Source organism: Nomascus leucogenys, chromosome 21 (genome assembly GCF_006542625.1).
Source record: "Nomascus leucogenys isolate Asia chromosome 21, Asia_NLE_v1, whole genome shotgun sequence".
NCBI classification, from domain to species: domain Eukaryota; kingdom Metazoa; phylum Chordata; class Mammalia; order Primates; family Hylobatidae; genus Nomascus; species Nomascus leucogenys.
The window spans coordinates 5,407,353-5,420,417 of record NC_044401.1 but is presented as its reverse complement, the minus strand read 5'-3'; the positions used below and the strand labels follow the sequence as shown (position 1 = coordinate 5,420,417).

Sequence of the window (13,065 nt, the reverse complement as noted above, 5' to 3'; positions counted from 1 at the left end):
ACCCTTCACAATGGCCATTTGAGTGCTGCAGGAAATACACAAAGTAGTATGATGAAAATATCTTAGCTTTTAAAAATACTAGAACGGACCTTATTTAGATATTAGACAGCATGCACATTTATGCAAATTAATAATATTATCATTATTTAAATTTATTTTCTTTTGTATGTATAAATAAATATAATCCAATGTCTTCTCCAAGTACCAGCAAAAGAAAAACAATGCTATTTAGCGTAAGATTACATTACTGTATTATTAAGCTGTGGCAATACCTGGTTACTTATAATCTAGCAACATAATGAACATGTATTAATCACCACGATAGAAAGCATTTAAATATCATCTTTGTGTATAACAGGCTGCATGAAGTATCTTAGAACTTAAAACGTGAATTAATAAGGCCTGTGTCACAGACAGGTAGACATTCAAAAATACTATTCCAGTACCTCCAACACCACTACTACTAACCATGTAATTAACAGCTAGCTTTAATTAAACATTTATTATACCTAAAACCCAACATAGAGTATTTAACAAATATTACTTCAATAACTTCTTATAATACAGAAATGATATCCTATGAAGTTTTTATTTATGGGTAGGAAACTGAGGCATAGAGGGGGCCAGGTGAGGGGCAGAAAATGAGTTTGAATCCCAGCCAATTCTGGGCCTTTGCTCATAAGCACTACTTGAATGAAACTTCATCTTCACAACCCAGGCTACCAGATGGCTGAAAACAACAGAAATTAGTTTTTGGTGATGTGAGAAATGAGTCCCCAAGGGCAAGCTGTACTGCCGTCTGACTTCCTTCATTAGTGTTCAGGGTGGCAACATTAGATCACATGTCGGTAGGCTTAAGTGGGGAGTGAATTACTCACAGATTTCATCACAGAGGTTATGCACTGATTACAAATAGCAGGGTTTATAGTTTGACTGTGAATTTCTTTTTTTTACTCACTTGTTTAGGCTGTCCCTGAGAAAGTATGTGTCTGGGGGAAGGAGGAGGACAAAAGAGCACGAAGGAGTTCAATAATGAATTGTATCTTTTCTCATTCTTACTGCCCATTAGGGACTCTGTGTAGTGACGAATAAAACAGAACATTTTCTGCTTGCAGAAGCAAGCACCTGACAGCCAAACGATCCCTGCAAATCTTCATTAGCAGACACTGATGATGGTACTTGGGCAACTGACTGGTTCAGAGTGTCACAAGGAGGAAGCAGGATGAGGACTCTCTCCACCTCAGCATTCCACTCTTGTAGGGCCTCTGGGTAGGGGACCGGTCATTACCAGTCAAACCCAATGGCAGCAGACTGTAGTTGATTCCAAATATTTAGCAATCTCTATTTACAGAGTTCCTAATCCTCCTTTTAGCTATTGGGGTTAAGGGTCATTTTCTCATATTCACGCACTGTCTTGCAATATGTTCTCACAGACTTTTGCAGTGAAAACCTGAAAGATCATATACATTTTACAGGGAAGAATATCAGACACAGAGAAAACTAATGGCTTGTTAAGGATGAGCCCACCAAGAACTATGGCTGCACTCAGAATTCAGAGCTCCTGAATGTCCAATTATTCCATTATTTCGAGTTCACAGTTACGAATTCCCAGATGAGTAGGCTAGTGCTCTGAACATCTTCAAAACAACTGCAACGAACTATAAATCAATGATAGTGTTTCAGAACATAATGTGGACATACTAGATGCCATCCTCAACAATCCAAAACCTATCATCAACAGCTATATAGTAATTCTAAGAGGAGTCCACATTACTAAAGTTGTAGTTACATGTGAATTGCAATGCAGGACACAGTGTAAGAAGAAATATACATATGTTCTGATAAAAAAGGCTCTATATCCCTAATATAAAACCATGCAAATTTATAAAACAGAAAAAAAATCCACAACAAAAAAAAATCCCAGAGAATTATTACCTGTGGTACAATTGACTCACAATCTCTCTCTCTCTCTCTCTCTCTTTTAAATAAAAGGAGATACAGCAAAGACTTTGCATTTACATGTCACACCAGTTAAGCCACTTGTTCAATTTCACATAGACAGGTACTGATAAACTTGAGAATAAAATCTAGAATAATTGACTGCAGGGCTATGTTCTGGCCACCAAACCACACTGCATCTCCTAATTAAGGACAATCTATTCAAGTACTGAGACTCAGAGACTGGAGATACAGAAAGTGTTTGTGCTGAATAGTTAGGAATGCAACCACGTTGTATCAGTGTATCCCATGTGCCTCTGGATCACTTTCAATGGGTCTTACTCCATCATTTGTTTTCCTACTTTATTTTGTACTAGCTTCTTCCCATAAGCATGTACATACGATGCAGTCTTTTTTGCTTTCAAAAGAAATTTCTCCCTAAACTCTTATTAACTTCTTTTTTTTTCTTTTTTCCTGTGACACAGCTTTCAGGAGATCCTGAGAACATGTGTCCCTTTTTTATTTTTTATTTTTTTCCCATCTTATTTACTTTCAATCTCTCTTTCCAAATCTCTTGAGGGAATTGTTCTACACCACATCATCATCTCCCATCCACACTTCAACCTTCAGTGCAATCTGGATTCTCTCCTTAACCTCAGATGAAATTACTGTCAGGAGGCTCACCAATTATCATATTGTTTCCAGGTCTATGGACAATTTCTGCTATCTTGTTTTTCTCTGAAGTATTTGGCTCTGTTGATGCTCCTTCCAGTTGTTATTTTTTATTTCCCTTGGTTTCTAGGACACCAAACTTAACTGTTTTTCCTCTTATCCTTGTAGTCAGCCTTCTCAGATTAACTCTTAAGCTTATCTTGTCCTTTCCTTAACTATCTGTATTTAAGAGTTTGATCACTTACCTCTGTCTTCATCTCAATCTATACATTCATTGAAGGATCTGACCTATTTTCTAGCTTCAGAAGCTAAAGCAATCACCACCTGCAGCCCAGATATTTTTCATGATTGTTATACCTACATTCCAATGGACTATTCTGTGTATCCCTATTGTTTGCCTCACAGACACCCAAGTTTCAACAAACTCAGGACTAAAGTCATTACCTTCATTCCCACAAAACACCTGTGTTTTCTTATCTTCGTTAACAGTGTCATCAGGCAGAATTGTCTAAGCAAACAAAGCAAAGCATCTCCCTTGACTGCTCTCTCCCCTTCATCACACTCATAAAAAATTGATCCTCATGTTCTGTGGTTTATGTCATGTATGGAGGATCAATTTTATATAAGTGTGATGTATATATACATATATATGTGTATATATACATATGTCTGTGTCCCTCTCTATATATATGTATATACACATATCAGATTTATTCTTTACTCCCAGTCCCTAATCCCACTAACCTTGTGTCAGACATCAACATTTCTTTCTGGGAGGCCCTAAATTACTGAAATGAGAAAATATTAAAAATGGTTTCGGCCGGGCGCAGTGGCTCACGCCTGTAATCCCAGCACTTTGGGAGGCCGAGGTGGGCGGATCACAAGGTCAGGAGATCGAGACCATCCTGGCTAACAGGGTGAAACCCAATCTCTACTAAAAATACTAAAAAAAAAAAAAAAAAAAAAAAAAAATTAGCTGGGCGTGGTGGTGGGCGCCTGTAGTCCCAGCTACTCGGGAAGCTGAGGCAGGAGAATGGCGTGAACCCAGGAGGCAGAGCTTGCAGTGAGCCGAGATCACGCCACTGCACTCCAGCCTGGGTGACAGAGCGAGACTCCGTCTCAAAAAAAAAAAAAAAAAACGGGTTCTTTGTCTCTAGCCTTCCTCTCTTCATGCTCACTGCCACACATTCACCACACTACAATCAGATATTTTTTTCCTAAATTGCAAATGTGAATATAATATCTCTTGATTAATCTCATTGTCCCCAAGATAAAATCCAAACTTTTAAATACGGTTTAATAGGTCATTCATGATTGGCCCTGCTTATCTCTCCAGCCTCATTTCCTACTCCATTTGCATCGCATCATCTGGTGGGATCAGGCAAATTTTGGCTTCTGAAATGTGCTCTCCTCACACTCTGGCATTTGACATTATATTTCTTCCCACATGAAATATTCTTCTTTCAATTCTTCATGCAATTACCCTCTTTCCCCTTTCAAATTTCAGCTCATCAGCTTGTCTCCTTACTTGTTTGCAACGACTTTCCTGTCATTCCCCACCCTGCCTCCCCCTCTGCTCCTGGATCCACACTGGGTGAAATGCCCCGCTGTGTTCTCACCTCATGCCCCAGTCCGGAGGCCATATTGGGTGAAATGCCCTGTGTCTCACCCTCACAGCACTGAATCGTGACAGCTGGGTTACTTACCTTTATCTTTCACTAAACTGTAATATGCACACAGTGTTTTCTAAACCACTGAATCTTACAGAGCATGGTGCTTAGAACATAGTAGGGGCTCAAAAAGTGCTTGAAAAAAATTCACTTAGTTTTTCCCAACTCTTCACTTCACTCAAGAAAGGTATCTCACAGAATTTCTGTCAGACAGGAATAAGTTTTCATTTTGAACCAGTAAAATAGAGCTCTTATCAATATTTATTTAGCTACCCCTTTAGTCATCTATTTCACTATCAACGTATTTGACTCTTAATAAAAAACATTCACCATGAGGCAGAGGAGTGTCTGTATATTTCAGGAACATAGGAACCAGGGAGAACTTGGTGTCTAACTTCTTCAACTACAGGCTTTTCTGAGTTTTAATGTCTTTGTTTCTTTTTCTGTGAGGAGGGAGAAGTAGATAGATAGATATAGATATACCTTTCTTAGTGTAATAGTTTGCTATTTCTTTCCTAGTTTCCCATAGCCCTCCATAGAATTAAGTTTAGATAATCACCAATAACATCAGGTGGCAATTCAAAAATGTTATTCTATTACCCTATAAAATCTTTATAAAAATCCTGGGAAGTAAAATGTATTATTATTATTATCGTTATTACTACTACTACTACGATTTCCCACATGTGGGCAAAGGGGACAAAAATGGGTAAATATCACATAGCTGATGAATAATACAGCTAGAACCAAAACCTACAATTTGTATGTTTCACAAACTTTACTCTTCCTTTAGATCATATTCACTTCCGCAAAAGTGGTAGAGATGCTATTTTTTCTTTAGTTTAATTCTCAGTAGGAATGACTGCCTAGAAAGTACTGTTTAACATAATACTCTTATTTGAATCAGCAAACGTAAGTTGTTTATTTTTCAAAATCACTGTAATATTGATTTATGCTGAATTCTTGGAACATCATGGTACCCTGTGTAGTGTTTTTTTTTCTTTCTAGACAATCCCTTAACAATTCTTATTTACAGACTATTAGTGTGATTTATTATATTTTCCTATACATAATGCCATGAACCATTTATTCAATGTTTTCAATCTATTCAGTTTCAGTGATAACTACATTTGTCTGGATTATTTTGTTTTTCTTACTGATTAATGAGAGCTACTCATATTGTAAGGAATTGACCTTTTGTTGTCATGTAGTAATATTTACAATTTATTCTTTGGCTCTTACTTTTATGATTATTTTTGTTTTGCTGAAGTTTAAAGCTTCCTTGTTGTTGTATCTATTGATTGCTCTTTTATTATTTCTTCCATTGCTTTTATGCACAAATAATGCTTTTCCAACACAAGAACAGTTAAATACTTATATCGATTTCTTCTTTTTATTTTAATTGTTTTTTTATATTGAATTATTTAAATCATATGGAATTTATTTCTGGTATGAGAAATAATCAGAGTTTTTTCCTCCCTATAATTTTTTAGCCAATGTCCACAATACCATTTGTTGAATGATGTAAAGTGCATACGCTCTTTTGGTTTCCAGAATCACCCTGTAACGTGCTACCAACCTCGCCAGCCCAGTCTTTCTGGGAAACATGTAAAGATAGACCTTACTTACCATGCTAAATAATTCAACCAAAATATCTTAAAAATATATCATTAATTTTTTGGATACCACACTATTATGTGTTAATTGTAAAATCTGAATTATTAAATGGGTAATATTCTTTATTGAAATGCACATAAATTCTGCATTAAAAAACACACATTTCCTTCTTTTGTTTTTCTGTGCGTATTGGTGTGATCATAGTTCACTGCATCCTCAGACTCCTGGGCTCAAGCGATTCTTCTGCCCTGACCTCTCAAAGTGCCGAGATTACAGGCGTGAGCCATTGCATTGGGCCTACATATTTTTTTTCTATTTAGTAAAAATTTAATGGTGATTTCTGAAATAATGCCAAAATCTAGGTGCACCTAATAATATAGACTCCCTCAGCTGTGCAATGGGGCAGACTTAAGTCAGATCATGACACAGTCAGTCTGGCTCTGCCACCTGTTTTTCTGTCCCTCCTTATTATCTTTGTAGTTCCTTTATCCACCCTCTGCCAGATCTCCAGGGTCTGCCCTGACTCTTACGGACCCAGAGTTGACTGTCCAGAGTTGTTTGTACAGTTCTCTAGGTTCACAAATCATCCCTTCTTCTTTTTGTATAGACTAACATTTCTTATGTAGTCTATGCCAAAAAGTGGAAATGGAGTCAAAGTCAGGGACATAAGTGGAATAGACATATATGATTTACTTGCCCAGAATCCAAGCCTCTTTCTTCTGGTAAGACATCCCGGTTTTTCTTTGGAAAAACCACTGTTCACCTACAGCTACTGGTTTGTTGGGACTCTTAATCAAGTGACCAATTCTTGGACAAGGAATGGGTACAAGACCTAAGCTGGACCATTCAGACATCCCCCCTTGGAACTTGGTTTCTATGAGGAATGATTCAAAAGAGGATGAAACTGACTTAATCTCTTGTTGGCAGACTGTGTTAATGGCCTCAAATCTGTACTCCTCCCTCTATCCCCATCCTTTGCCACATCCATGCCCTCCTACAGAGGGTGACATACTTTTTCATCCCTGGGCCATGTTACTTGCTTTTGCCAACAGGATGTCAGCATCTGGAACACAAGCATAGTTTTGAAAAGTGCTGGCACCATTGAATTCACTTGTGCTTATGCCTCTGCCGTTGCCACAAGAAGAACATGCTCAGCTGAGCCTCCTCATCCCAGGAGAAGGATGGAAGATGCCAGACAGAATTGTCAGATAAAATAGTGTACCCAGTTAAATATAAATTTTTGACAAATAACAAATGCTTTTTTGGTATAAATGTGTTCCAAATATTGCATGAGACACATTTATAAGCAAGATTATTTGTTGTTTATCCCAAATCCAAATTTAACTGGGCATCCTTTCTTTTTACTTGTCAAATCTGGAAACCCTAGGAGAAGAGTCACCTCAAGAAATTCAGCCTAAATCAGCTGACTTCCCCACTTGTGCAAAATAAAGAATAACTATTATTTTATGCTCCTGATTTTGAAGTGATTTGTTCAGCAGCAATGGTTAGTACACATCGTGAAAGGGTAACCACCTAAAAGGACTATTATTCTTCACTAGTTTTTGCCACTAATTATTTGAGGTTATTATTTGGATATCCAGAGATACGGGGCTTGCGTGCTTGCTGAAGTAAAGTTTTTCTGTTTGTTTTCCTTCAATTCTGTGTTATTTCATATTCTTCCAATGGACCACCTGCTTTATACATCAGACTAACCAGTCAATTTCTATTGCTTAAATCAAAGAATCCTAATTTTTGCAAAGTAAGGATTAAGCTTTAATAAGGGGAAAATTTGAAGAGGGGACTTTCCACAGAGGTAAACTGTTGTCCTCTCTGCCTAGATACTCCTTTGGCTTCCACATGCTAGCTTTGTTGCATGTTAAGCATTGGTTTTGTATCTGTCAGTTTGGTTGCTTTAAAACAACCTTAAATCTACAAAGCCATTTAATTCCAGCTGTGAATGTTTTAATGCCTTTATCCTTGGTTCCTAACTGAACAACCATCAGAAGGAAACTAATCAGTTCCAGAGTAGGAGAGAAAAGTTGTCAGTTGGCTCATTTCCCTAACCTCAAATAATTAGCGGTTATTATTTGTACTCAATTCAAAGTGCCATTTCTAATGGTGCAAATTAGCAACAAATGAGTCTCATTAGTTATTGTTCATTCAAAGATGGGGCAAGGTGTATACACTACTGTGTATGGGGTGATGGTGGGGTCTTAAAGAAACACCATCAACTCCCTAATTTGTAACTTTTCTTTGGTACAGCAGGAAAAGCTTAAGCCCTGTTGATTTGCATATGTCACAGGCTATGAAAGAATATGTGTGTGTCTACGTAAGAACTGGGTTCAGAAATCTACATAATGTTTCTTGAGCAGCACTTGCTGTATTTAATAAGCATACTCCCAGGATTCAACAATGAGAATAAAAATACACAATGCAACACATAAATGCCATCTAGTGAAACATCAAACATCCATCTAACCTGGCATTTTGTTTCTGAAAATGCCACTAAAGCATGTTTTGCTGCATGGTGTGGGAGTTTCCAGGATGGATGACAGGACTGGGAAATGTAGCACAGTGTACTAGATTGAGAGCCAGGGGATTTGTGATCCTGCCCAGCCACTAGCTCACAATGCAGCAGAATATTCTTTGACATCTGCTTTTGAATCTCCATCATCAGGTACTCTGTAGGCGCTTAACCAATTTTGAGTGAATAAATGACCAAACTATAACAAATTATTTAAATGCTTTAGTTTCCTCACCTAGCAATTGGAGGTACAAGGTTGGCATTAGGCAATATTATGGGATTGACATTAGGGTCAAATAAGATAATGCATTTGAACTTGGTCTATCTACAAAGCAATAAGAGGTCTGACAAATGTACCTACTATTTGTTACATACTAAAACTAGCTAATAAAGAAGTGTTGGCTTGAGCCCTCCTAGGATAACATGGTAAAGTAGCCTATGCATTTCTGTGGCTAATGGCATTCTAGTTATATTTTTGCAGACTCCATGATTGCCAAAAGGTGTAGGTAATTACTATAATTTATAATTAATCATTAATTGTGGCATTAACAATAAATTTCCCCAAAGATATGTATTGAGCTTTTATCTACTATTATGGAGAGCTCTGCCAGTATGTTGAGCCATTTAATAGATGTCTAGACACTTTATATCTCCAATAAAAAGTGACACAAAAATGCAAGAATATATACCATGAGTGAAATAATTTTCACCAAATTTTTTAGAAACTTAGCTGCCTCCTTTTTCCAAGAAAAAGTTGCCCAAATAAAATTGTCACAACTTTACATACTTTGTCATGTCTCCATAAAAAATTGGTCTTCTTTAATTTGTTGTCCTTGTAAACAACAGATGTTGCCAGGTGATTTGTGGCTGTCATTGGAGTCTCTGAAGCCTTAGACCTTGTAGTAGAATACAACTGGCAGTGAGAATATCTTTTCCACCAGCACTAGTTCCCACTTCTATTAGGATCCATTTGCAAAGCAAGAAACATCAGCCTGTGGGGTCAGCATCTGAATCACATTTTACCCGAACATGATGTCATTTAGACACAAATTTCATGGGAAAGTAGAAAAAATACAGGAACTATAGCTTCTTTGAGTGTCAGGCGAAGCTGAGGGTAGAAAAAACTCATTATAAGTATCAGTTACTCCACTTTCTCTGCCAGGAGTGATTACTAATGCTACATTCATGCAGGCATTAAGTGATGATCCAAATAACTCAAGGTAAGAGAGATAATATGCTAACTATTTAGACGAAAAGATAAAATGTATGCACAAAACAAAGCAATGCTAGGTACCGTGTGTGTTAATGTAGTAAACTCAGGGAAATTGCAGCAGGAAGCTAATAAAAACGACATATTAAGACAACGTATGGTCAAGAAAAAGTCATCTCCCTTTAATCCTCTTCTCATCAGACAGGAGCAGTTTCTGAACTGCACAAGTAACTAAAAGTTAGTGCTTGAAGCTTCAGTTACGAAGTCCTCCGAGATGTAGCCGGCATTTTACTCTCGTGGCTAAAGGTGCAAGCTGGGTAAAACGTACTCTTTTGGGCCTTTGAGCCCTACGTTATTACATTCTCAAGTGGCCTTATGAGCCCCAAGCACTGTCCCAGGAAGTCAGATTTACAACAAAACAGTCCCTAGAAACTCATCCAGACAGTTGCTACCATCAAAAGGAGGGTTAATTTGAATTAGATGGCTCTAAATAACTTAAACATGGTAGCCATGGGACAAAGAAATGTTACGTAGCTCATTTATATACCACCCAGTGGTGAATGTTCTCTGCTGGTGACACATGTGTAGTGTGGATATCTGCAAACTGAGAGTCCCTTAGTCTACCTAAAATCAAGGTATATTAAGTTGAAATTTTTCTATATGTATTAAATGTTTGCGGTCACCCCAGAATCTAAGCGAGTGTTCTAGTTTAGAAAAGGGACAAATTATCCAGACACCAGCAAGTGCATTCAGCTAAGGGTGTCCATTATTGCTGCTTCAGCAATAGGTGCACTCTGTGGGATGTCAAGTGGCTGTTCCCATGGACGGGTCATTGCCTTGCTAAATAAAAGCAAATGGAACCCTTCTGACTCTGCTCACTGAAGCTGCTGTTACTCAGCAAGTCAGCAACTTCTCTGAAATCTCATATTCCCAGACTCTTATTCCAGCCATTTGGATATTTGTTTTTGCTAATTTGGGAAAGCATACAGATGCTGATTTAAGTAGATAGAATGAATAAAATTACTATCTTTCCTTTACCTAGGCAAAATAACTTTTATGTTTCTGATACTAACAGAATAGGATTTAGATACTGTCCAACCAGAGCAGATGGTTTTACTTGGCAGAAATGTGGGTAGCAAACAGAGGGAAGCTCAAAAAATATCAGGCTACCTCGGGTAGGTGGCAAATAGCAATTGAGTGAATTCCGACTGCGAAGTGGCACCCTGAGACGTTATCAGAGAAAAGAAAAGTGTACTTTTCCCCCTTATACTCTAAAAGATATATTTTTCTATGTGAAAGGAAGTTGCATGGTATAATTCTTAGAGCAGATGAAAATTTGGGTTGCATTCCTGGCATCTACCAGAAATCTACTCCTTATTCCAGGGGAAGCCAGTAGGATTTAGCCCTAAAACGTGACATATCCTTAAAAACTTCAAAACATGTCATGGGCAACCAAAATATTTTTTTCTGTGTTCCATTAATTTTTTTAAAAAATTGAATGTGAGGAAATATTGCCTATATCCCATGAATGAATTATTTAGTTATTAAGATAATATGATAAAAGATAAGTCCTTATATCAAAAGCAAGGAAGATTTTAAACCAGACAGAAAGGACCCATAAGTGAATAGAAAATAGAAGTATAAAGGGTTCGGGGACCAATTCCCTGTCTATTATGCTTAAGAATCATACAAAACAACATTTATTGAGTGCCTACAACACATAAAGACATTGTGCTAGGCACGAGAAAAGGTGAGGAGGGGATAAAACAATAACAATTATGACTTAGATCAACCATGTTTTCTTGTTTCAACAGAAGTACCAGTGGGAGGTTATCATGAAAATAATATGAAGAGTCACTCTTACTTTTTCAAAATGGCTTACTGTTCATCTAATTTTTCATTTCATTTTGGGAGTCAGAAATGTGTAGAGAGAACTCTGGTGCTTGTAAGGATCTCTTAAATGTAATGATTTCATGCCTACATAACTAGCCTGAATTCTTTTTTTTTAGTTGCTTAAGGCATATAGTGTTCTTTGCATGTAGAGAAGGAGGTAGATTCTATTAGAAACAACTAGGGTGAACTAAAGCATGCCTAGAATACAATGAAAATAATAAAAGTTGTTTTTTGCCACTGCTTAAGGGCCCAGAAGATAGAATATTTGGACAAAGAATATGATTCACAGGAGGTTTTAGAATTTCTTTCTTTGCATTGCCCCTGCTCAAAGCTTACCATGAACCATTTTAAACAGAATGTGGAACATACACATTATTTCCTTCTAAACAAATAGAGTTACCATTGTGAATTAATTAATACATTCACGTCAATTTTAATTGTTTCAAAAATTATAATAATGATAGAAAACACAGTAGTTGCTGCAAAGGTTAAACATAGCTAGGAGAGATAGAATTTCTGTAATTCTAATTAAGTTTGAAAATTCCAGAGAGGTACATAATGTCATGCAGCGTGTGGGATGGGGACAGGGGAGAGAAATCCCAAACGAAACCTTGAATTGATGAATATGAGTTAGATTTTTTTTTCCTTTTTATCTTTGTTTGCCCTTCTTTGGAGGGGCAAATCAACATTACATAATAAAAGAAAATACAAACAAGTAGAAAAGTGAGAAGACATAATAAAAATAATAATGACAGTAATTAATAATAATAATATCTAAGGTAGCATAACATTATACAGTTTGCAAAGCACTGGTCTATGCCTTACCATATTTGATCCATACCACATGCCTGTGTGATAGCTCAGACAGGTATCATTACCATTATGTCTCACCCTTACATTGGTTGGACAACTGAGGCTCAGTGAGTTTCAGTCTCTTGACTGAAATCATAAAGCTAGAGAGCGAAAGTACTAAGTTCATGACCAGTTCTTTTGATTATGTCAAGATGAAAGGAAAGCTTTGATATTTCACAAACTAAATTATATACCACTGACCGGGCATGGTGGCTTATGTCTATAATCCCAGCACTTTGGAAGATTGAGGTGTGAAGCAGCAGCTTGAGACATGCCTGGGCAACATGGCAAGATCTCATCTCTATGAAAAATTTATGGAAAAGAAATCAGCTGGACATGGTGGCACACGCCTGTAGTCCTAGCTATTCAGGAGGATGAGGTGGGAAGATGGCTTGAGCCAGGGAGATGGAGGCTGCAGTGAGCTATGATCATGCTACTGCACTCCAGCCTGGGTGACAAAGAAGACCCTGTCTCCAAAAAAATTTAAATAAATAATAAATAAATAATTGACCACTGACCAATTAGATGCTGTCATACTGATTAAATTAAACAGAGGCCAAGATAACTGGGGCACAACTAGAGATGAGAAAGTCTGGGTAGGTGGGTAGTTGTGCCCAGCATAGAAATGGAAATGCCACTGATCGCGTAGAAGCAACGGGAGCTTCGTTTACTGAAGTTCGTTTTTTTCC

The 13,065-nt window shown here is 37.3% G+C and overlaps 1 protein-coding gene across 3 annotated transcripts in view; it reads right to left on the bottom strand.

Annotated features, from left to right (window-relative positions):
* Window positions 1-13,065, bottom strand: part of LSAMP (limbic system associated membrane protein) — a 645,347-nt gene that overhangs the window by 221,125 nt on the left and 411,157 nt on the right. The window lies entirely within an intron of this gene.